This window comes from Cavia porcellus, unplaced genomic scaffold (genome assembly GCF_034190915.1).
Source record: "Cavia porcellus strain 051 isolate PalLab524CR breed Dunkin Hartley unplaced genomic scaffold, mCavPor4.1 scaffold_4, whole genome shotgun sequence".
Lineage (NCBI taxonomy): Eukaryota > Metazoa > Chordata > Mammalia > Rodentia > Caviidae > Cavia > Cavia porcellus.
This window is the reverse complement of record NW_026947487.1, coordinates 76,095,051-76,120,180: the sequence shown is the minus strand read 5'-3', so window position 1 is coordinate 76,120,180 and position 25,130 is coordinate 76,095,051. Positions and strand designations below refer to the sequence as shown.

The 25,130-nt window shown below is 37.4% G+C and overlaps 1 protein-coding gene across 3 annotated transcripts in view; it reads right to left on the bottom strand.

The window, feature by feature from the left end:
* The window catches only part of Grid2 (glutamate ionotropic receptor delta type subunit 2), a 1,371,796-nt gene that overhangs the window by 617,850 nt on the left and 728,816 nt on the right, over positions 1 to 25,130 (bottom strand). The window lies entirely within an intron of this gene.

Sequence of the window (25,130 nt, the reverse complement as noted above, 5' to 3'; positions counted from 1 at the left end):
AATAAACTGAAATTGGAGACAGATAATGATATTTCAGTCAAATAAGAAAAATTGTGGTTTACACATAATTTCTTTTTAATTTAAAAAATGGGGTTGAATCTGGTGATTAATTTCTACATTTTTCAAAATATGGTACATGGACCACCTGTATTATAATCATCAAATAAGCTCGTTAAAAATATAAATTACTATGTATACTAATTATTTAACAACTCACAACTACAATAAAAAAAGAATAAATAAAAAGGATGTGGGAACTGGAGGTTCAAATTCTTTTCATTATGATGAATACTGGTTAAAAACAAATAGTAAACTAAGCCCAGTTTAAAATTATAGTAATGATAAAGACTGTGAAGAAATTCACAAAAGGCAAAGAAATGATTGAAGGTTGGAAAACTAGGTTTCTGTTATGACCTCTGAGACTGAATGGAAAACCATGCCCTAAACCTAACCCTAACTGTATAATTTTTAGGAGGTCACAGTTCTGCTAGGGATTACAAAACTTCCTCTTCTATCTCTGTCCATGTACATGTGCATGTGTATGTGAAAGGCAAAATGAGTGCACTTCTTTTAACCCTTTTAAAATTTGTATTTCCATGTGAGCTTTTTTCAGTAAAATAAGATTTTTTTTTTCAAAATTAAAACAAACAAAAACAAAATGATGGCTGTGTAATATGTAAGTGTCAGGGTGTCAAAATGCCATCAGCTTTTCCTGCTCCAAGTATTTCTCCTGTGATGCTCACTACTAACATCATATGAAATCTTTTTTGACAGGGGCATTTGGCAGCTGAAGGATTTCTTTCTTCATCAGCAGTCAGCCGTACTGACATTTTGGGGTAGTCCAGCATGGCTTCTTAAACTTTAACATGCACAAGTATCACCTGGGGATCATGTTAAAATGCACATTCAGGTTTAGTGAAATATATGCATCTTGAGCCATTTCCTTGGAAAAGTTATCACTGGTCTATGGCCCACACTAATGCTCATTAATTTTTAAGCACAATTTATTTTAATGGCTTTTATCACAGAAAAAGCACTGACAGAATACAGAATAGCCCTAACATATTTAATTCCACTCAAGAAAACCAATAAATGTCTTGACCAGAAACAGCAGAATGGGGCCCTCTACCTTGAGGAGGACTGGGGATTCCCAGAGACACAGAATGGACCTTGATGAAAGCCAGGGATGGTGGAGTGGTGGAACTGGCATCTGCTGAATGCTAATTTCACTGACAACATGATTTTCTGGCATTGTTATTATGTGGAACATTGGATCTGGGTTAACTAAATCAACACTAACAAAATTATAGTAGTCTCAACTATTGTCTTTTCCATCTCTTGTGGAAAATGAAGTTTGAAGATTTAAGGGACACTAAAACACTTTGTTTTTCCATTGTTCATTTTGGATTTTTCAGACTTAATAATGTTTAACTTCATTAATAGTACTGTGCAAATTGTAGACTTTATAAGGTTAATAATTATGACTTTTGTTTAGCAAATTTTTCTCCCAATTTTTGTTTACTTACTTGTCAGCCCAAACAATAATGATCATGGCTCATTTTGCAACTCAAAAATTATCCACTCAGTTTTTCCAAATGGAACAGAACATGAATCTTACCTGGCAGGATTTACCTGCTACAACATATGCCATAGGTTATGTGCATGTCTTCTTAGATACAGAAAACTCATTTCATATGGAATAAGCTCAAGTACATTAAATTCACCAAAATACCAACTACAATGTGACTAACTTCTTTGGAAATGAGAAAACAGAGCCAGAAACTATTTGAGTTTCAATAACGAAAAGACTATAGCCCTTTCTAGTAGTTTAAAAATAAGGATGCTAACTTATTGTACAATTAATTCTACACCTATCCTATCTTCCCCTCCACATCTTAACTTTATCACTCAAAATTCAATTAATATCAGATGAAACTGGTTATCTGTAGTGACAATACTAACTAAAATATGTACACTAAAGACTTAATCCCTTGAGAGTGTTAAAAACAACAACAAGGTGGGCGTGGTGGCTCATGCCTGTAATCTCAGCATTCAGGAGCTGAGGCAGGAGGATCCTTGAAAGTTCGAGACCAGCCTGGGCTACAAAGTGAGCTCAAGGCCAGCCTGAACTGCCAAGTGAGACCTTGTCTCAAAAAGACAAAACAAAACAAAACAAAATTGCAGATACAGGAAAATTCTTATCTATCTTGTTTTAAATATTTAGAATAAAAGTAATTTCAGTATCAGTCTTCCTCAAGTCTAAAAGAAGTTTCTTTTGTAAGAATAATCTTTTGTTTTTGCAGTATCGGCCTAATAGAAAATAGAAAATGAGGGGAAATTAAGGTGTAGAGGAAAGGGTAGATAGTTCACACTGAATTCCTTTCTAAAAGGACAGAGATAGAGAAGGCATGTTGTGCAGGCATCAGAACTATGATATAAGAAAATGACTAAAGGATGTGAAAACACTTCGTCAACTGTAATGTAATAATCTGGTGTGGTTTTTCTCAGTGATACAAGGATTCTTATGTCCTCAGATGGTCATGGATTCAGCATCCCTTGAAACAAAATCTGGGAGGAAATTTATGGGCTTGGGGAAGGCTCCCAGTCAATAATTTTACAGAGGCAGCCTTATTGATCCGTTAGTAATTTGACCATCACAAGTGCAATCATCTATTTCCTCAAGCCATTCCATTCTTCTCCTCTGTGTAGGTGGAGCCCACACAACTGCTAGGGAATGAAGCCCAGCTGGTAAGGAGTATTTACAGAGACATGGACTCTGCCATTAGGAGGCAAAAGAAAAAAAAGAAGCACAAACAGATGGTTCCATTAAAATATTGTTGCCAAGAATTATATAGTACAATCCCTTCGGGGCAAATAATGCCCAATCAATCTTGGTACCAAAGCAAAATAGAAGAATGAGTTTTAGCTGTAACATTTGGAGTCAGATTAGAAACCATTCTCAGCTCAGTTGAGTAGCATTATTGTGATATCTTGGGTATCTTCTCTAAAGCTCAGTTCTCTCATGATTGAATTAAAAAATAACTCTTACCTGGCAATATCTGAAATTCACATGAGATAATCTTGAAAATTATATCATACATGCTGCCCATCTCATGTACACATACATTTAGGTCTCAAGGATTACTGTTATCCCTCAGTTTTCAAAAACCACTATTTGTAAAGCACAACATACATTTAATTAAAGCTTTCTGAGCACTTAGATATTTTATTTATTTATGTACTTATTTATTTTGGCTTTTTGAGATAGAATCTAAGTATATAGTCCAGGCTAGCTAAATACTTACTTCCTGCCTCAGCTTCCTGAGTGCTGGGATCATAATGTGTAACACCAAGACCAGCGGCATATACTATTCTTTAAGATATAGTCCAATTCTAGGAGAAAATTTTTCTGATTAAAGTCTGATTAAAATTAATTAACGATAATTATTTAGTGTGTTAACTTCCGTTGTAATACAAGGTATATTAATCAATGTTTGTTGTTGAAACAATACATTATATATACAATTTAAGTGAAAAGAAAGTTAACTTTGCTTACCATAGTAGGGTATGCAGTTCATAGTCAGCTGGCTCCAAAGCAGAAGTGTCCTGGTATGGAGGACCACCTGGATGACTCTCCACTAAGGAGCAGTTATCTCTATGGCTAAAGCTGGCCCTATATCCAAGTACTGATATGTACAGAGCTGGATAGCTGTTTCCTTTTCCATTCAATTGGCTCTAAGCTATGTAAATTGAGGTGCTGATGTGTAATCTTTGAAACTAGGCAAATTTCCCCATCCCAGTGTCTCCTTAAACATGGTTGAGACAGGCAGGATGGCAGAGCCACCATTCTAGGGTTTTCAACTGGGTTGTAGCCTTGGGGTAAGAGGCTATTACTTCCCAGGGCAGAAAAAGTTTGCACATCAGAGCTGAGTACCAGACCCAAAACCTTAAATGTTTCCTCAGTTGTGTTTTGCAGATTTGTCTTTATGTATATCTTTCTCTCTGCATATTGCAGAGACGCTTTCAAGCCTCCAGATAGCCCAGCTCACAGAGCTCATGTAATTCCCACCAATTAATAAACTACAGGTTAGACCTATGTTGGGGACTTTGCTCTGATAAACCTTCATCCTAGCTGGTCTCAGGACCACTCCCCCCCACCCCGCCCCCAATTATAAATGTCTTAGTGCTGCTTTTCTCACCACCAGTTCTCTGGAAGTGGTAGACTGGAATTCACTTGCTAGAATTCCAATGGAATTTCTAAGGGATTACAAATTTAAACTTCTGTACCACAATGAGGAAGGGAAAAGGATTTTTCTATCCTGGTGTTGGGAGGGCCTGGCAGTGAAGAGCTTTTGCATGGCATCCAGGAAGAAGGGAGGGGAAGAACCAGGCCCTCACAGACACACCTCAGGGACACCCTCTCACCGTGCACTGAGCTATGAACTCGGCAGCGCATCAGTGCATGCATGAGGTTAGCATCACACCTCAAGAGGCTGTGAACAGACATTCTAGATCCTAGCTGTAACACAAGAGTCAGCAAAAAAATCACAAATTCATGTGCAGAGGTATATGCACGTGTGTCTGTGTACTCATTTGTATTTGCAAAAATTTCAAAAAATAAGTTAATATATAATATGAGCAAAGGAAGTGTATGTGTGTGTATGTGTATGTGTATATATATAATGTAGATTGTACACACAGTTTTTCTGAGATATGATCTCACTATGTAGTTCACATTAGCCTATGATTTTCTTACCTCAGCCTTCTAAGTGCTGGAACTACAGGCGCATGACACAATGTTAAGTTAGGAAGTTTTAATATTAAAGAAAAATGTCATTGTGTCTCATTAGGAATAAAAAATTGATATGAAATGTCATTATTTTTATATTGTTTAAAAATCAATCATATTAAATCCTTAATTTAAATTCATCATAACATAGACTTTTAAATCATCTATTGGTCAGCAAATCTGCTGATTTAAATCTCTTCACACAGTTCATACAACACTTCCCTCTAGTATAAAACAGAGTTAGTAAATTTCATTTAGTGTTAAATTTAGAGTTAGTGTTAAATTTCATACACGTACCTATACCCTGCCAAAAATAGTGTGTGTGAATTTTTGTCAAAATTGTCAGCCCAGAGCTGCTCAAGTTGTAAGGGATCCTGCTCTTATACATAGATATCTAGAAATTTTAAAATAACGTAACAAGAGAGTTGATTCCAGAATTTCCCACCCCACCTCACTGCCATCATAAACATGATTCAGACTTTGGAATGGTTTTTATGCAAGGTAAGGCAGTACTATAGGAATTCCAAGAGTTTTATAAAAACCACACATATCTCTGGCCCTAATAAATCCATCCAACCTCCTTTTTACTCTCAGAATCCTAATACATAAAAATCTAGTATGTGACAAAACAGAACTATTACAAATTTGGATAATGGTACTATTGAAATTTTCATACGTTTCAAAGCGTTCCATGTTTTTAAAAAGTCACATACCAACGACCAACCTAAAGTGGTAAAATCTTTCATAAAGCACCTTTTCCCTGCAACCTTTGAATTCACACAAACTATCCTCTTTCCTCTCGTCTTTTACTGATGAATTGCAGCAGGACACACATGAATTTTCCCGTTCAGAAGAAACAAAATTCCCAAAAGGTGAAGTATCAGTGATAAAAGACAAAACACAACGAAGCTGGCATCTTTTGATGCCTATAAAGAAAACACTCTGTAGATTAGAGTCTGTAATGCAGGATGATGAGCTCATATTTGTCGCTTGCAGTTTTCATTATGGCCAAAGGTAAGATTAAGACTACAACTGAAGAGACATGTAACGCAGTGACATTTTCCCTTCGCTATTATCATTTATCTTTGTAATTATTGTGTTTCAAACGGTAAAAATGGATCAGCCTAAAATCTCCAGGGCAAGACGCAGTCCTGCAGGAAGAAAGCACGTGATAGGTCACATGAGGCTGCTTCAGCAGCGGACCCCTATGGTAAGGGACGCACATTCAGAAGGCCCTGTCACGGATTTCATGCTCTGTTGCTGCCGTCTTGAAATTTTAATAATTTTATGCTTGAACCTGAGTTTTGTAAGTGAAATCTGGTAGGATGATGAAGTATGAACTGGAGCAAAACTGCTATGTGGAACACGCTTTTTGGTACTGCCTTTTTCTCTCCTCTTCCAGAGCATTTCTGATGCCCCTTCGGCATAGATTAGTATTAGTAAGTGGATCTCTCCTCATTCTGAATGAGTGGGGGCATCACAGCTCTGAGGGATTTCCATGTGACCCTGAACCCGCTTGCAAATGGAGGAACCATGTGGTACATCTCATACTTGTGTCACTGCTTTCTGTTAGCCATTATTTAGGCTAAAAGTGATGATGGAGGAGTGTGGCACAAGTTAGGGTGACAAGCATCCCTTTTTCTTTTATCCCCTCTTACTAAGAAGGTGAAGGTTGGAAATGTTGAGAGAATGTGTATGCATCAGGAAACAAAACCAAGTCAGCTGAATTACCTTTCCACAGTGTTACCAGTGTCTCCAGTAAGAATGGAATACATATGATGTAAGACGCTAAAAATGTGAACTGTGTGACAGTGGTGATTCCACATCTGGGTTAATGGTCTCATATTTTAGTGTTCTCCAAAGCTGCCATTGGACAAGTTGGATGCAAAAGTTAATGGTAACATATTCAATTTTAAATTATCTTCTTTGCGGGACCTATTGGCACACGTCTGTAACCGCAGCACTCTGGAGGCCCAGGCAGGACCATCGCTGAGACTTTGAGGCCAGCCTGGGCTGCAAAGCTGGTTTAAGCCCAGCCTGAGCTACATAGTGAAACCTTGTCCTAAAAAAAAGTCTTCCTTGTAGAGCAAGATAAAATTGTTAAACTTTTTTTTTTTTAAATGAAAATAGAGGGAAAGGTCATTGAAGAAAGCACAAGAGAACTTTAATAGTGTATTTTTCCTGCCCTTTGAACTCCAAAGCCTATATCTGCCTTTCACTCTGAGGCTCACAAATAACAAAGACAGCATTAGATAGAAAGGAGTTTGAGCAGATGGATTTTAGGTTGAACCTTGACTTTTACGTTTACTGAGAGTACAATTACCAGATACACAGAATCAAGAGTCATTTGGTAATAATACTTTACTCTAACAGTAAGAATTGAGTAAAATGAAAATGGAAAAGGAAGGAAAGAGGAGGATGGAAAAGGAGAGAGAGAGAGAGAGAGAGAGAGAGAGAGAGAGAGAGAGAGAGAGAGAGAGAGAGAGAGAGAGAGAAACTTGTATAAAAAGAGGCAGGGCCTAGTTGAGGTTTATGGTTCAGAAATCAAGCCAATCTCTGGCTGCTCAGAGCCCTGGTTCAGTTGATACCAAAAACTCACAAATGGGACCACATCAAATTAAAATGCTTCTAGAGAGCAAAAACCAAAACAACAACAACAACAACAACAAAGTAAAGAGACAACTTACAGAATGGGAAAAAAAAATCTGCCTTCTATTCCTCAGACAGAGAATTACTATCAAGAATATATATATATATATATATATATATATATATATATATATATCCCCACAATTTAAAGACCCAGTGAAAAAATGGGCATCTGAAATGAACAGATACTACTCAGATGAAGAAGTGCAAATGGCCAATAAATCCATTCAAAAAGTGTTCAATGTTGCTGGCCATTTGCATACAAATCAAAACAGCATTGAGAGGCTGGGGGTTCAGCTCAGTGGCATAAGGGCCTGCCTGGCAAGCGTGAGGTCATGAGTTTGATCTTCGGTACCAAAAAACAAAAAAACCCCAAAAACCCACAGCATTGAGATTCCACCTCACTGCAGAAAGAAAGGCTACCATTGAGAAATTAACTAATAACATTCTGGCAGGACTATGGGGAACAAGGAAACTTTCATCATTGTTAGTAGGAGGGTAAACAGATACAACCACCATTGAAATCAGTATGGAGATCCCTTAAACCCTAAAACTAGAAATTCCATTTGACCCAGTTATTCTAAGTATCTTCCTAAAAGAGTTAAAGACATCATACCACACTGATGTATGCACACTCACGTTTATGGCAGCACAATTTGTAATAGCTAGATCTTGGAAATTCCTGCATTTCCATCAACAGATGAACGGATACAGAAAACATGGAATGCATACACAGTGGAGTACTATTGTGCCATAAAGTATAGACTTGAGTTATCTGAGGCCATGTGAATGCACTTTGAGACCATAATGTTAGTGAAGGAAATCAGATACACAAGCTTAAATACCACGTCTTCTCCTATATGAAAAACTTAATATATAAGTAAAAGTACCAAATAAAAGACAGATAAAAGGATAAAAGAGTGAGAGAAAAAGTTATTGCTATGCAGCATGGACAGCGTATCTAAACATGTATTTTGACTTAGTCAAATTGTCATATGTGTTTTATGCATATTTTGGCCTATTAGTCTGGTTGGCAGTCTTTTTAATATACAATTATGTTTATAATGACTTGTAAGAGAAATCAATCTGATGCTGGCAAAATGAAGGAGTGGTAGAGAGTGGCGGAAAGAAAAAGAATTCAGATGTGTTATGTACATGCACCACTTCCTACAATAAGTGTAATCATAGGCACTTAAAGTGGTACCCATAAAAATTAAAAGTTAAACAGACTTAAAGTTCATGATTCTGTGCCACTGATACCACAGACTGCTTTGTGTAACTTTCACTTGTATTCACTTTAGTTTCTGTTTTTCACTTCAGTCTAGAACTGATCCTTTCTCTCCTATTACTCAGCAACACTTGAAATTGGGTTTTCACCCGAGCTTGCTCTTAGTTATCCTTTAAAAGTCACTAATGGGCTGTGGACTTTCAATCCACAGGTCTAATCTGTCTGTCCAGCCCTCTGTGCCCTCTGCTCCTGCACATGCCTGCTTGCTGTACATGTACCCATGCCTCCCCATGCCCTCAGACAACAGATCCACATCCAGTCTGCTGCTCGTTCTCCCAAGGTTGGCAGTTTCAAAATACTTTTGGTTTTGCTAATAACTATCACTCCCAGTGGTCCAAACCAGAATCTCAGGCTTATACTTGATTCCTCCCTATCTATAACCCTCCACATCCAATTAAACACCACTTTCTGTCAATAATGCTTCCTAAAACTCTTTGAATCTCTATTTCTATATATGTTGACTCCAGAGAACACACATGCCTATATGATTTGGATTATTGTTCTTTTTTCCTATTATCCAGCCTTTCCAAGTTATCTCAGCACTATGCTGTCTGAATATTTTAAAAAGGCAAATTGGATCACACAGTTGTTTTGACAATAAAATTTACTAATAAGTCCTCACAATGAAAGGACTCAAATCCAACATCTTTAATTTTTCATTTAATGCCTTCAAATAGGCCTCTGTATTTTTCTATGCCCTTCTCATTTGATTTTTTTCCTTTGTGTTTTGTGCTCTGGCCAAGTGAAGATACTTGAATTTCCTAAACTTGTTCGCCCATCCCTTCTCCAGTGTTTGTGTATATGTCCACACTACTTTCTGTCAGCACTGAATACCATCTTTCAGGCTAAGTCGATCTCACTATCCTTCACTATTAGAATACCTAAATGAATTGTTGACAAGTTTCATGCCCATTATAGTAACAAAATGGCTTAAAGAATGGGGTCTTTTGACTCAGTTCAGAATTGACCACAGTAGTAGAGATGTAATACCTGTAACTCTTTCCAGAGGAAAGAGTGACCTTTTAATTTACTGTAGAAGAGTCAGTAGCCATATAAATGGCAGAAAAGGCTGCGGGGCACTCTCCATGGAAAGGCAGAACATGTGGAAGCAAAAGAAAACAAGAGGGGGAGAGAAGTGCATACAGTTCACAACGGCTGTACTGCCCTGGTGTACCAGTGATAAAGCCATTCTGAGAGAGGTTCAAGAAGCAGAACTCAGTGCATAACTGAAGAAAAACAAGGAAAAGTAGTTGATGATGGATATACAATTACAAGTTTATTCTAAAAAGCAGACAATTAAGAGAATTACAGAATACAGACTCCACATAGGTAATTAGAAAGATGAAACTTTAGTGATAGTAAGAACCCAATTGACAACCTATTGCCATCAAATAGGTTGTAAAAATACTGAACTGAGAGATTTGAGAAAGAAATAGAAAGTGAAGAAAGAAGAGAGACAGGGGCCCTGGAGCAGTATCAGCAGACAAGATGAGAGTCGTAGGAAAAGAACTCAATCTCATCCCTTTGAAAAGATAGGGATATGTAACGAAGATAATGGGGATTCTCTGAATGTTCTCAGGTGTTAAGTATAAGTCAGTTGGAATTACTCCTTATTTCCTAATCAGATATTTTAATTGTATTATTATTACTATCATTATTATTATCTTGTATTATTATCATTATTATTATTTTGGAAGTGTATCTATGCAGTTCAGGCTGGCCTCAAACTCATGATAATTCTCCTGTCTGTGTCTCACAGAGAGCCAGAATTACAAATGTGTGCCACCATATCTGACTTTTAATCAGGTAAAGATGTTTCTTTACTTTAAAACAGCAGGACATATAATATGACCTTTTATTGTCTTAATATTGCACTGAAAGATTCATTTAGGCCAGCTGGATTATTTTAAAAATATTGTCCAGCTGTTTACCCAGACCATCCAATCAAAACAGTTAACCACTGTTAACTGACATAGCACCAATAAATCAGAATGGATAAAAGAACACTGGCTTACAAGTATCATGTTTTGAGGAGAAAATGATAGCTATTAAATATTTCCTAGTTGTGCAGTTAAGGAGTTTTGATCACAAGAGCTTAACTTTTCTGACAAGGCGCTATTGTAGGGACAAGAAAACTGAAAAGTTTTAAACAATGGAATTTGTGCATTGGCAGAGCATTTTGAAATCTTCCTTACATGTTGTTTGTTTCTCTTCTGTTTCACACTAGGGCTAGGGCTAGGGTTAGGGTTAGGGCTAGGGTTAGGGTTAGGGTTAGGGCTAGGGCTAGGGTTAGGGTTAGGGTTAGGTTAGGGTTAGGGCTAGGGCTAGGGTTAGGGTTAGGTTAGGGCTAGGGTTTGGGTTAGGGCTAGGGCTAGGGCTAGGGTTAGGGTTAGGTTAGGGTTAGGGTTAGGTTAGGGTTAGGGTTAGGGCTAGGGTTAGGGTTAGGGTTAGGTTAGGGTTAGGGTTAGGGTTAGGGCTAGGGCTAGGGTTAGGGTTAGGGTTAGGGTTAGGGTTAGGGCTAGGGCTAGGGCTAGGGTTAGGGTTAGGTTAGGGCTAGGGTTTGGGTTAGGGCTAGGGCTAGGGTTAGGGCTAGGGCTAGGGTTAGGGTTAGGGTTAGGGTTAGGGTTAGGGTTAGGGTTAGGGCTAGGGCTAGGGTTAGGGTTAGGGTTAGGGTTAGGGTTAGGGTTAGGGTTAGGATTAGGGTTAGGGTTAGGGTTAGGGCTAGGGCTAGGGTTAGGGTTAGGTTAGGGCTAGGGTTTGGGTTAGGGCTAGGGCTAGGGTTAGGGCTAGGGCTAGGGCTAGGGTTAGGGTTAGGGTTAGGGTTAGGGTTAGGGTTAGGGTTAAGGTTAGGATAATATCTAGTGTGAAACAGAAGAGAAACAAATAAGATGTACCATAGATGTTGCCCCTACCATAAATGTCATCATGAAGATAAGACAGTTACCTTAAACTGGTATAATTTACTAGTTGGAAAAGTCTTTGAAGTGATTGCCAAGGTCCTGCTCATTTCTCACACTTTCCTTAGTATCTCCTCTCTTTGTCTGAAAACCTAATAAATATGGGCATCCCAGAGAAGTTCTTTGTCCTAGCCCCTAGAGTTTTGAACTCTGCTAGAGGATTTTGCCCTAAACTGGAGCCCTAAAATCATATCATTTGTCATATTTATTTAAGCCTTCGCTGTACACTCATTTGAGAAATTAAAGATTTTGACCAGGTCCCTGACACACACACACACGCACACAGACACACACACTCACCCACACACACACACACACACACACACACCTGTATCTATCTATCTATATATTCTTTTGTTTCCATTTATTCTACTAGCTTATCTTAGTTTATTGAAAAGTTTTGTGTTAATATTTGCTTCTTTTTTGTTAGACTTTTTGATTTATATATTTTACTCTGGGTAACTAGTTTAAAGATAATGATATATGGTATAATAACTTTTTTCTTACTCTTTGATTATGAAATTTGTTTTATTTTTCATAAAATAAAAAAAGAACATTGAAGAGATTGCAGATGAAGGTATTTATGGGAGGTGGTCCAAGCCATATGGTTTGTATCAATGCTGAGCAGGAGTTTGTTAAGTTCTCTAAAAACTTGTACCCTAATTATGAGCCAGCATTGCAGAAGAACAGACTTTTAAATAACAGGCAAGATAACTGCTAAAGAAATACTTTTTGCAGGGAAAGATAGTTTGGGAATCATTAGCTTACTCAGTCATTTAAAATGTCAACTGCCTGTTTCATGTTAGATGTTATGCAAGGTGGTACATACATTAGTTCCAGAAAGCTGATGTACAACAGTATGTTTTTGTTTTTGTTTTTCTCTTTTCCTTTTTGTCGGTGCCGGGGACTGAACTCACGACTGCCTGCTTTCAAGGCAGGCGCTTATGCCGCTGAGCTAAACCCCCAGCCCCTGTACAACAGTATGACTATAGAAAATAACACTGCATCCACACTTAAAAGTCGGTTAAGGAGACAGATTTTATAATAAATTAGTTTATTAAAATATAATGAAACCTCAAAATTTTAGTTCTGCAAGAATCTTAGAAGAGGCCTAATTAGTTTTTTCATGTGAAAAGTGAGAAAAGTTAAAATTGGGAGTATTTAATGATGTATTAAGAACAATCACAGTTCCTCCTGGTAGTGCTATGCTAAACACTGAGTCAGTAACAGCTTTTCCTTCTAAACTGTATCTCCTGTGGAAGGACAGAAAATATTTGATGGCTTGGCCTGGAAGGAGCACACATGTTTGTCTACGTTATGATGTCCAGACTAGGCTACGTGACACCTACCTAACTCATGTGATGCTAGGAAATTTTACTACTATTGTTTTTTATTTTTCATCTTATTAGAATAAAGGTTCTCAAAGTACATACTGAAGATCTTCTGGATTTCTACAGGATTCAATCCTAACTGCATGGATTTGAGTCTTTTGTTTATTTTTGGTAAGGCTGGCTAAGAGTTTATCAATTGTATTTCTCTTTTAAAGAACAAATTCTTTTTTTTTTTTTTTTTTTTTTTTTTTTTTGGCTTTTTCGTTTTTATCGGTACCAGGGATCGAACTCACGACTGCCTGCTTGCAAGGCAGGCGCTTATGCCGCTGAGCTAAATCCCCAGCCCCAAGAACAAATTCTTTATTCACTATTCTTTGTATTATTTTTCTAGTCTTAGTTGCATTAATTTCTGCTTTTCTCTTTATAATTTCCTTGCTAGTAAACTTTGGGCTCAACTTCCTTTTTTTCCTCATAGAATTTCAAGATTCAACATAGTAGGCAGTTTATTTGAACTCATTCTTTTTTCTGATGTGAGAGTTTACCTCTATAAATTTCCTCATAGAACTGCTTTTGTTTTGTTCTAGTAGGTTGTATTTGCTTTAACTCTTAATTGTAGATATTATTTAATGTCTTTTAAATTTCATCTATGACTCATTGGTTTTTCAGTAGGGTTTTTTGTTTGTTTTTTTTTTTTTTTTTTTTTTTTTTTTTTTTTTTTTTTTTTTTTTTTGGTACAGGGAGTCGAACTCGTGATTTTGAGCTTGCCAGGCAGGAGCTTATGCAGCTAAGCTAAATCCCCAGCCCTGTAGGGTGTTGTTTAACTGCTACTGTTTCCAGAAATTCAGATGGGTTCCTTCTGAGTTCCTCTACCTTGTTGTTTCCTGGAATTGTCCTAGGTTTCCTGGGACTCTGAGATTGTATTTTGCTCCTGTGTCTTGTCATTTTCTTTTCTTTTCTTTTCTTTTCTTTGTTTCTTTCTTTTTTTAACTTTGTTTTCTGCCTTGATGCTTGCAAAGTTTTAAAGGTAGATATCTTTATTACTTGTACCAAGACTTCCCTAGGCAATCACTTTTCCTCAAAAATATCTTTCAGATGTAGCTAGCCCTTGGTATTTTTGTCTGTCTCAAGATCCTAACTTTCTAGTTTATTAGAAATGAAAAATTTCTATTTGACTCAACACTTGGTCCTTTGGTACTGGACTATGGTGATGATTACAACCATAGACAATCACAGTGTTGTCATACAAGGTATTATAATTCAAATACTGAATATCATAATCCAAGTATTATAATTCCTTTACTAATCTTTCTCACAGTTAAGAAATTTATAGTTGTAATTCCACTGAAATGTTATTGGAATCCTGGCAAGTTAGTTTCAATCTACCATCTCCAATGCAACCCATGACCAGAGTAAAGACATTGAGACATACTCAAAAGTTAAGGGCAGACAAGGGATCCTAAGCCCAATCTAAGTGAGAATAGATGGACAAAGGCTCTCGTCCAAGGCCTCTCCCAGAATTTATGATTTTGTGAAGATGGGGATGACTCAAGGATGAGGGACAGAGAGGATGGTAGGAACTATGTGAGTAACATGAGTTGGTTAGCCAGGTGGGGAGAAAAGCATTTTTGCAAAATGCAGAGATAATGACAGATAGAAGGATCAATTTGCATAATTCAATTAAGGTAGCATTTGAATTGTTTCAGGAGGCTGTTACTCCACTTTCTGATACATACACTTTTGTGTTCTAGGCAGTCATAACCTCTTACTTTGAGGCTTGTACTCAGATGACATTCCTGGAGCTGAGTGGCTCTGCCTTTCCACTGTGCTCAGATCTTTTACAGAGAACACTATGGAAGGAAATAGGAGACTGTCACATCAGCTTTAAGATTACATATCAGTATTTCAGGTAGCCTTACTTGCATTGATTAGAGCCAATTGAATAGTGAAGGAAATACCATAACCAACTCGATACATATCAGTATACAGAAATAAGACTAGAGTTAACTGTTTCAGCAATTGTTCTACCTTCAAGACTACTACCTTCTGTAGTCTTCTACACAAGTGAGAACTGGTTACAACAGGTGTCATGGCTGTTAGCAATAAGTATAAAATCAATCTAACCTAGCAATTTATAAGCTATGGTAACTATCCATTTGACATCTTTAATCACAGGAGCAAGATCTATGGTTGTATAACAAAATCCATTATAAACCATGAGCTTGTATGCAGTAATTTTCACTGTAGCAATTTTACCTTGTGTTTGAGGGAGAGGAGAGCAAAACAGAGATCAATAAAGAGAAATATAGTAGAAGCAAGGTTGAAGGATAAGGGATGATCACCCAAACTTTTGGAGCCTAGAAAGGACAGCAGAGAATGAATGGAAGAGAAAGCAACAGAATATCCAAGTGAACTAGGACTAATGACCATGTTCACTCACATGGAAATATTTTAAAATTTAGGCAAGAAAATTATTTGAAGAAAGAGAAAAAAGAGATGAACAATATGGAACAATACAAGTAAAAATCTAAACAATAACAACAAATCAGGCTGAAACAAGAAAACCAAAGAAATAAAGAAAAATAAAACACTAAAATTCCTCTGGTGCCCACATTTCTGTAGCAGTGTCCAAGTCAGAGCACAAACATGCACAGGGTAAGCCCAGCAAGTTTGTGGCAGGATTAGTGCTGGGTGTGGGGCTGATTTTAGCCTCTGGATGTGGAAACCCGGGCTAGTCCTCAGCCAGCAACTTTCTCTGTGTCCCTCAATGGCCTGCCCATATCTGCTTATTCCATTTGTCTGTCTTCTCCCAGTTGCTCTGGTTTCCTCAGACAGAAACAGCCTGAGGCTGCTCTCCTCTCAGTTCCCTGCACAGTTGGCTCCCTGGTCCTTGCACAGCTTCCTCCATTCCACTCTCACCGGTGCATCTCTCTCTTGTCACACCACTAGAGAGTGGCTTCAGCCGAGTCATTGTCTCTGCTGCTGTGTGGAAGCACCCTAAGCCTAAGTTCTGTTTCACTCACTTTTCTAGCAGAGGTAGTGCTGACTTTGCACTTGCTGCCTCACTGATCTCCAAAGTGACTTAAATCCCATGTAGGTTTTGTTTTCTCATGCTGCTGGACACAGGGCAGGAGGAATCATGTTGTTCCACTCACTGCCTTCACTACCACCGTCATCACTGCTGGGGTCTCTAAGCTTGTTGTCACTAAAGATTCCTATTATCCACTATGGCATATGACCCCCATGCCCCCTCTCCCCGCCAAAGCTGCTGGTCCATCAGAGACATGCAGTGCTTGGCCGTTCGCTCCTGTGTGTGCCAGTAAAATCTTCTGCCAGGCTGCAACATTATCTGTTTGAAGCAATGCAAAAGAGGCCAGGTACTTTATATCCCAAATTGTCATGTGTGGCTTGAGTTGCAATCCATTCATTTTTTGAGAGCCCCCCAGAATGGCGGTTCCTGCTCTGTGTGCAGGCAGCAGTCTCACAGGCAGTCCTGTTGGCTGCTTTACAATTTTATAAAGCCCTACATCTATGTTTTGTTTGATCTGCAAATCTTTTACTTCAGATTGATTTTAGCATCAGGATGTATATGCCTCCTTTTTTTCCTGTTACCTGTGTTTTCAGTTGATTTTCTCTGAATAGCTTCTAAGTGGTTCTTCCTCTATTTAGCCGTGTTGAAATCTCTATTGCATTTTGGAAAAGCATGAAATTGATGTGCAATTAGTGAGCCTCCTGGACTTCTCTGATTGGAAGGGAATACTCTGGGCTTTTTCACCTGTGACCTGAATATTGAAAGTCTATAAAGCTAATGCTCAAATCACCTGTTTTGGCAAATAGCCTCAACAGAAAAATCAGGTTCAGTGCTCCTTCTGACTCTGGTTACTTCTGTCAGGTCATGAGAGCATCTATAAAGATATCTTCTAAAACATATATACTATTTTCAGTTTTTTACATGGAAGATCTATCAGATTACTGATGTGCAATGTTACAGGAAACAAGATACCAGAATTTTTATTTATGTTTTGTTGATTTTACACCTCATCTTTTTTGTTTTTAAATTCTAATATACCTTAATAAACACTCTTTTCTATTCACACTATAGCTAATAATTTTAGGTTTTATTTCCTGCTATAGGCAGAGCATATGAAGGTGACTTGTCTATGCGACCATTAGAGCTGACTTGCCCTTTGGAGGCAGGATCTGGTCACAGCAGTCCAGTCACAGAAGGGCCACCCATCAAGCTCTACTTCCCATCTGCCATTCGGTAAGCAACTGTGCTTTTTCAGACACTTCCACCGTGCCTTCCTGGCCTGAAGCCAGCCAGCTATGAACTACAAACATGAACTAAAACAAACCTCTCCTTCTGTAACCTGTGGGTGTTAGATACTGTATCTCAGCAATAAAAAAGTTACTAAGACATTTCCTAATTTATATTTAGATTTTAAAGTCACCGTTAAGAATGTTCAGTAGGTCAGATCATGATAACTGAACATTATAAACCTTCCTCTAAGAAAACCCTGAAAGGCAAGAACAAACATGTAAGTTACCTTAGGTATGTTATTTTTACCAAAAAAAAATTATCAGTTTTTTTTTTTTTTTGGTGAAGGTACTTCAAGATATACATTTTACAACCAGCCAAAACTCTTGAGCTATTTTCTTTCTAACCATAAATCATATTATCCCTTTCTGTAAAATACTTTCCAATCGAGGTCACATGGCATATTAGGTCTTACCATTGTTTACTCTGAAGGAACGTGTTACATGTTACCTACCAGAATCAGCCATACAAGATGAGTTATTTAACCTATTACCATCCTGGTTGATGACCAGGAGGGTTGTTACAGAATACCGTTTGGTTCCAGACGGTGGCTTCAATAGCAATGAACAGTTTAACAACCTTTAAATACTCAGTTAGCTCTTCTGCCAACCAGTATGTATGCACCTGTTCAATTAAGCTGTGGATAATTATACATACCCTCTGCTTCTTTCATTTCTAGGAAAATTACACTTCAAGCTTGTTTCATCTCATGCTTTTCTTGGAAAAGCAACTGTGTACTCTGCCTTCATCTTTTTTAATCAAGGGCAAAAGACTGCATTTTTCATCATCTCCAAGTAATTGTAAAGAATATTTTTTATTTTTCCTTTGCTTATTTCTTCCATCCTATTTCACAAAGTGAAATATTCAACCTGTTGAAGTCTGTTTTAAAATTGGCAAAGAGTTAGGTGGCCCACAAACAAAATTCTCAGGTTTTATCTTAGAATTTTAAGATAAAATTATGAGGACTTAATTCTCTTGTTGTTTTGAATGTGCAGTAAAAGCCTGGAATGCTAGAAACTTGTTCTGTGAGTGTTCCACAAGATGAGGGGACATTTCTAATACAGTTTAACTTGATAAACATGTAATGTTTTGCAAACAAGTAGTACATGATTGCTGATCATGTGATCATAACTGAAATAATGGTTCTGTCTTTCTCTCTGTCTTTCTTATCTGTCTCTACTTCCCTCTCTTGATGCAAGTTTGTGGGTAATCATGTCCCCAGGGAAAGAGGTTATTTAGAAGAAAGGCAGAGAATTCTTCACTTCAAGTGATATTAGGAGATTAGGGAGATGTGCAGAAAAAGGGAATCAGGGCAACATATTGTAGAAAAGTACCACCTGAATAAGGCTATTGCATTGAAAGCAATCAATCCGTTTAACAGTGTAATGCCACATTTCTGGGAAACCTGCAAAAAGGAGCAAGGGCAAGTGTCACTGGATAGGTTCCTTCTTCAAGCTGCAAAAAGAAAAAGATTCCATTGAGCCATCAGAGCAGTTATTCTGCTAGTGAAAGCAAAAGTCGCACTACACAATAACCTTCTCTTTATTATCTCCCTCACAGCAGCCCTGAAGGTTTCAAAGGTAACTGCAGGTCAATTTATTTTTCTTCATAATTTGCATGTTCTTTATTATTTTGTACTATATTACTGTATTATAATAATTTTATATGAGTGTTTTTGGATTGCAGAAAAATCATCTAAGTTTTCATTCATTTGGGAAATTCACTTTTATACATGTAAGTAAGTACTTGGGTTTAGAAGGCATGTTTCTGGAATGAAGTTTGCTCACAAACCAAGGTTTCACTTTATTTTCACTCTTAAGTGTGATATGACATGAAGAATAAAATGGAATTTGAGTCATTATGCCTTTAGTTCATGAATTAGTGTTCACCTATGCAATTTACCCGTGAAATTAGAACATTCAAATATAGTTTGCAATGCATCTGAAGTCTAAAGTGAAGCTGTTATATATCATTAAAATCTGATACACCCTTTATCGAATTTAAATCAACAACTTCAAAACTCGAAGAAATACATTTTATTTTTATGTACTGAAGCATACACATCTATTTACTTTGATTGCTATATTAAAATATTATTTTGAAAGTTTAAAATTATTCTTCATAAATGTTATGCACTGGCATGCTGGTCTCAAAACACAAAGGTAGTTTTAAAATGTATTAAGAAAATTGAGATTTCCCTTGCTCTTTTGCAGTAATATGTTTTATATGGCTCAGATTACAAAATTTTATACCATGCTTGTTCTAATGTTTTGTTCTATTTATAGTTTATAATATTTAAATGACTTGTTTGAGTAAAGTTTTTGTTGTCCTTAACAAGCATTGGACGTGGTTGCCCTGCACACACAGTGTCATCACACAGAAGCCAGTACCAATCTCTGCCTCACTTGCTTCCATGAAGGTTGAGGCTATTGTAAGAGGTTGAGATAAACTAATGTTATCTTTTGTATTTTCCTCCTAGAGATGCAAACCTGATTGTAATGGAGTCAAGGCACTGACAGAGGCACTCATGTTTGCACATGGGATGCTGATTTCTTGAGCTGTTTTCCAGGTCTGTTTTCCAGGCTGTTTTCCAGGTCTATCCTGGACCCCAGACTCAAGCATCTAGGGACGCTCCATACATATCTCACAGGAATAGAAACCAACAGGAGACAGATCATTATGTGAGTGTCATCAAGGGCTTTGAAATTTGCTGTGTGTCCCAGCAAAGCTTCTGAGAAACATAGAGGCCCAGAGTTCAGGACACAGAAAACATCATTTTCAAGAACTTCTTGGGGCTGGGGATTTAGCTCAGCGGCATAAGCGCCTGCCTTATAGGCAGGCAGTTGTGAGTTCAATCCCTGGTACCAATAAAAAAGAAAAAGAAAAAAAAAAGATAAAAAAGAACTTCTCAAATAGATAACAAGGAACACAAATGCCAGTGGAGAAAGAGAAACAAAACAAAACAAAATAAGATGGATTGGAAGAGGTTGTGTGTCAGAGGTCTCTACTTTCAGACCTAGACAGAAGAGGTACTTTGGCCCCCATGTCTTCTCCAGATGAGTTTACAATATTTTGTAAACTCAAACCTCCATCTGGTGGTGCCTTTCCAGGAATGTGGGAACAGGGGAACATGTATAGGCCATCCCACTGTTTGAATCAAACAGCATATGAGGAGAGATTTGTGTAGATGCACCCCATCTATATTCTACTCCCATCCTACATGTCATGTCTTTGCTAAAAAGACTCCATTAACTATACCATTATCAACTCTGTTTGGTATATTTAGAATGGTGTGAAAATATCTGCACTCTCATTGGTATGGTTTATATCTAGATGTCCCCCAAGAGCTTCATATATGCATAGGTAGAGCTTTTGGGAGGTGATTTGATTATGGGATCATAGAGATGGCTTGCCACTAAGGTCTGATGGGAAGAAACTCATCATCAAGGCTGTGAGCTGGAAAGGGGTGTCTCTCTCCCAATGATTCTGCCCCTCACTCTCAGCTTTCTTGCTGCTATGAGATGAGTAGTTGTGTTTCTCATCCTCCCCCATTCTCTTTCTGCCTTGAGTCAACTGAGTCTGGCCTGAAACTTCTACAAACTGTCAAAACTAGCCCTTTCTCCTTTAAACTGCAGGTACTGAGTGTTTGTCCCAGCAGTGAAGAAGTCATTTAAACTGATTTATAGTAGTTATAATATCACTAATTTATAGTAAACTTAAGCTAAAGCTGTTCTGTATCAAAGCCATAGATCAGTTTTCTTTTAATAAAAATAATTCTACAGTTATTTTGCATTCAAAACCCTCCATAACACTTAAATATGTATGAGTCTCTTCCTGAAAGTATGGCACACAGACTTATATACCACATTAACTGACCATCTGGTTAGCTCAATGTTGAGGTAACTTAGCTCTTCAAAATATGTTTCCAGCCCTGTACTGAAATTTGTATATTGGAAATTCTATTTACAATCCTGGTTTTTCTTTACGTCCCTAGAAGTATGCAACTATCTAGCAGAAATTTCTCTTGACAAGATTTCAAAATCTAAAGAGTATGATTGCAGATATTAAACCTTTTCTTGGAGCTAAACACCCTCATTATTACTTACAAGGTAATATTAAGACTTTGTTAATCCTGCTCTAATAGTTTATGCTAGATGTCCCCCAAAGCCTCATGCAGTCCTGAGGACAGGCTTCTAGAATTTATGATTGATTCATGGTCCAATGCTGAGATTATAGATGTGAGTGCTACACCCACTCTAGGCTGGCTTGTCTACATACAATATAAGGGACAGAAAGAGACTTCTACGTGTACTTGTTCTCATTTGCTCTGTTGCTTTTACTGTCTTCTGCCACAATGAATGGCTGCTGCTCTGCCATACTATCCTGGCCTGGAATGAGATGACAACAGACTAAAACCCCCACAAACTGAGCTAAATAAACTTTTCCTTCTTTAATTTGGGGTGTTGGATATTTGGTCTCAACAACAAGAAAAGTAACTAAGACACTATCTTCCCCTGGGGATATTCAGTGCAGATGGGAGTGTTGAATTTTGCACACTGATTCAGTGTCTGTGTTTGGTGCATGCTCATGAATGGCATAGTCTGATGCCCAGCAGCTCCAAGCCACTGCTGCTATTTCCTCAAGATTCTTCGTAACTGCAGCAAAGGGAAGAATTCATGAAACGAATGACTTTCCTTAGTTTCTTTCAAGGACATGCATGGATGGTGGCATTTTTCCAAGCAAAATAAAAAGGAAGGGAACTTATTTTTGCTATTTATTTCATGGAGTTAGTTTATAGTGGCAGTGCAATAATTATGTTCAACCTAAAGATATATAATGCTATCACCTTAATTTCTTTCTCCACAAACATGTACCAAATTTAGGATGTACCCTAGACACTCAATATTCTAACAGTGACCAAGGCAGACAAAATTCTTTGACCTCCTAAAGTTTACATTGTAAAGTTACAACAAATCATAAGTAACTTTGCTTATAGCTGAAGATACAGAAACTCACCCACGTATATATGTTCACATTAGAAGACTAGGCACACTTGGCTTATTGCCTCTGGATGCAATTTAGACAATTTTTACTAAAATCCTTTTTTAATGAATATACTGAATCTGGAGATAGTCCTATGCTGTAACTGAATGTTGGATTTATTGTAATATTATAGTCAGCTCAATTACATAGAAATTAATATATAGTCAGACAGTAACTGGGCCCTTAAGCAAGTCAGAACAAAAAATATAGACATCAGAATTGTAACTGTAAGAGAGGAATATGATAAGATGGAAAAGCAATACCCAGGGCTGCAAATCTGCCTGGATAAAAATAATAATTTAAGATTATCCTATAATTAGTACCACCCAATCCAGTGAGCCCAGATAGCATCAGACACACAGGTGAGTAACCAGAACACCTAGACCCACACTCCCCTCCTATTCACAGAATTTCTTTATTCATCCATCTACCTTTGCTACAATACTGCTTTTCTTATTGGACCAATATTAGGTAAGCAGCTATACTTATAATCCTATAGGTTGATTGTAGTATGATTCATGATTGTACCCTCACTGTGATTTTGCTGTGCACATTACTCCTTGCAAAGTGTCTAGGTGTCCCCTCCTGGAAATCCAGGGGATATTCTTTCCATAAAACTCTTCCTAACTTCTTCCTTTGGTTTGAAACTTCATTTCTCGATGTTGTGAGACCACGAACTCAGCACATTTGACATCTAACAGGTCAGGAGCTATATTTTTCCTATACTAATGACATGTAAATGAGAATTAAGATTTATAAATTGTATGCTATATTTAAGTAATTTCAAATCCTATTTCTATTTCTTTTTCATCTAATTATTATCACCCTTATCATTATTTTTTGTTTTCTATGTATGGGCCACTGTGTTTTGCTGCTAAAATTAATGACAGTGATATACTGGACATATATTTAAGAGGTTAGTGTAAGACTGGCATTGCTCTATGTGCATTTTATGAAGTGTAGCAGTGTTCTAATTTGCAGTTGGGAAAACTTGTGGAGAAATTAACTCAGAACAAGTAACTCTCAGCTGAATTTAAATCACTGTCTCTGATTATATGAGCACTAAGTCATTAGCACTCAATTTTGTTCTACTCTGCTTGGTAAACTGCGTAACATGGCTTCTATTTTTCCTTATTGTTTAAATTTGTCATGAACTAAAGACAACAAGTAGCAGAGTATGGTGGTGCAAGCCTGTAATTCCAGCACTCAGATGGCATTGCCATGAGTTCAAGAGCAGCCTGGGCTGCATAGCGAGTTCAAGGCTAGCCTGAACTACATAGCGAGAAGAAAGAAAGAATAAGTACTCAGTCAGGTAACAAATCTGCTGAATACGTACAAGATGAAAATACCATGTGCTGCCATTTTCAAAGCACCATGAATGCATATGTTTGTGAGCCAAATTCATTAAATCTCTCTTTAGAGAAATACAGTCTCCTGGTTCCCATCTTTAGGAAGCTTTCAAATTCTAAGTGTAAATAAACATTCAAAACAAAAATATTTTTTTCAAAGTCAAAATAAATGTCTTCCTATTGTTCTAGCTCACAAAGAATGCAAATGTTAAAGGGCTAAGAGACTTATCTGATGTCTTGTAGAAGAGCCCTGGAGTAGAACAGAAGTGAGACCCTCCCATAGAAAAGGCAACAATAAATCTGCCTTTACTCTTTCCTTCTATGCACTAGGACCTCCTCCCTCTGCTTTGCTGCTGGGAGCAGAGGGGAGCCTCAGCTAATGGCTCACAGCATGGAGCAGGCAGTCCTAATGTCCCCTCTTCCTTCCCACACCTCCCAGCAGCAGCACATCAAGAAGGATCAACACTGTACTGCACATCTCTAGGTATCCTGTTTCTGCTTTTACATGAATGTGAAAGGCAAAAGATATCTCATTTTTCTTTTCCAGAAGATTGTATTTCAAACATTTGCTTTGGGATTGTTTTTGATCTAAGTACTTTTTTTTTCTTCATAGAAACTGTCAAGGATCATACAGGTTGAAGAGAAAATATTTGATGAATAGGAATTACTCCAGAGATAGTCTCTCACATCTCTACATCAGAAGAAGGCTTTCTTATGTTTTATATGACCCCTATTAGCTATGTTTCTAGAAGAGTAGACAATAAGTCTACAACTCTCTTGTAGATTAGCTCTTCCTGCAAATAAAAAAGTATGTTTCCAGCAGTCCTCTTCCTGTCATACTAATGACACTTGTAGGAGTTGGCACGAATACACATAACCTCTGCTTAATTTTGCTTAAAACTCTAATCTGTACTATAAGACTGGCACTCAAAGTTAATGAAAAAATTCTACTTGATTCTTTTATAAGTATTTTTTGAAAGTCATCAAATTTTCTTGTAATAAAATGCTACCACAAAAAACATATGATAAAGATCTTTAGATAATATATTTGTATTAAATCTCATTTGATTTTCAACCATTCTGCACCCAAAATTAAGCTTTTCTCCTTTGCATTTTACAAAGTTAGTTCAAAATTTTGAAATTAAATCTGTGTATGTGTTCACAACACGGAGAATGAGTAGTGCATAGAAGATGTTCAATAAATGTTTTAAAACAAGACTACATAAGTGTACATAAGTGAGTGAGAAGCCACAAGTCAAACATCTTGAATTATCTCTGTTTCACCCAAACAAAAAAATAATACTAAGCAAGATTAGTGTTATGGTTTATATCTAGATGTCTCCTCACCAAAGCTTCATGTACACACAGATGGGGCATTTGAGAGGTGATGGAATCATGAGGGTATGTTA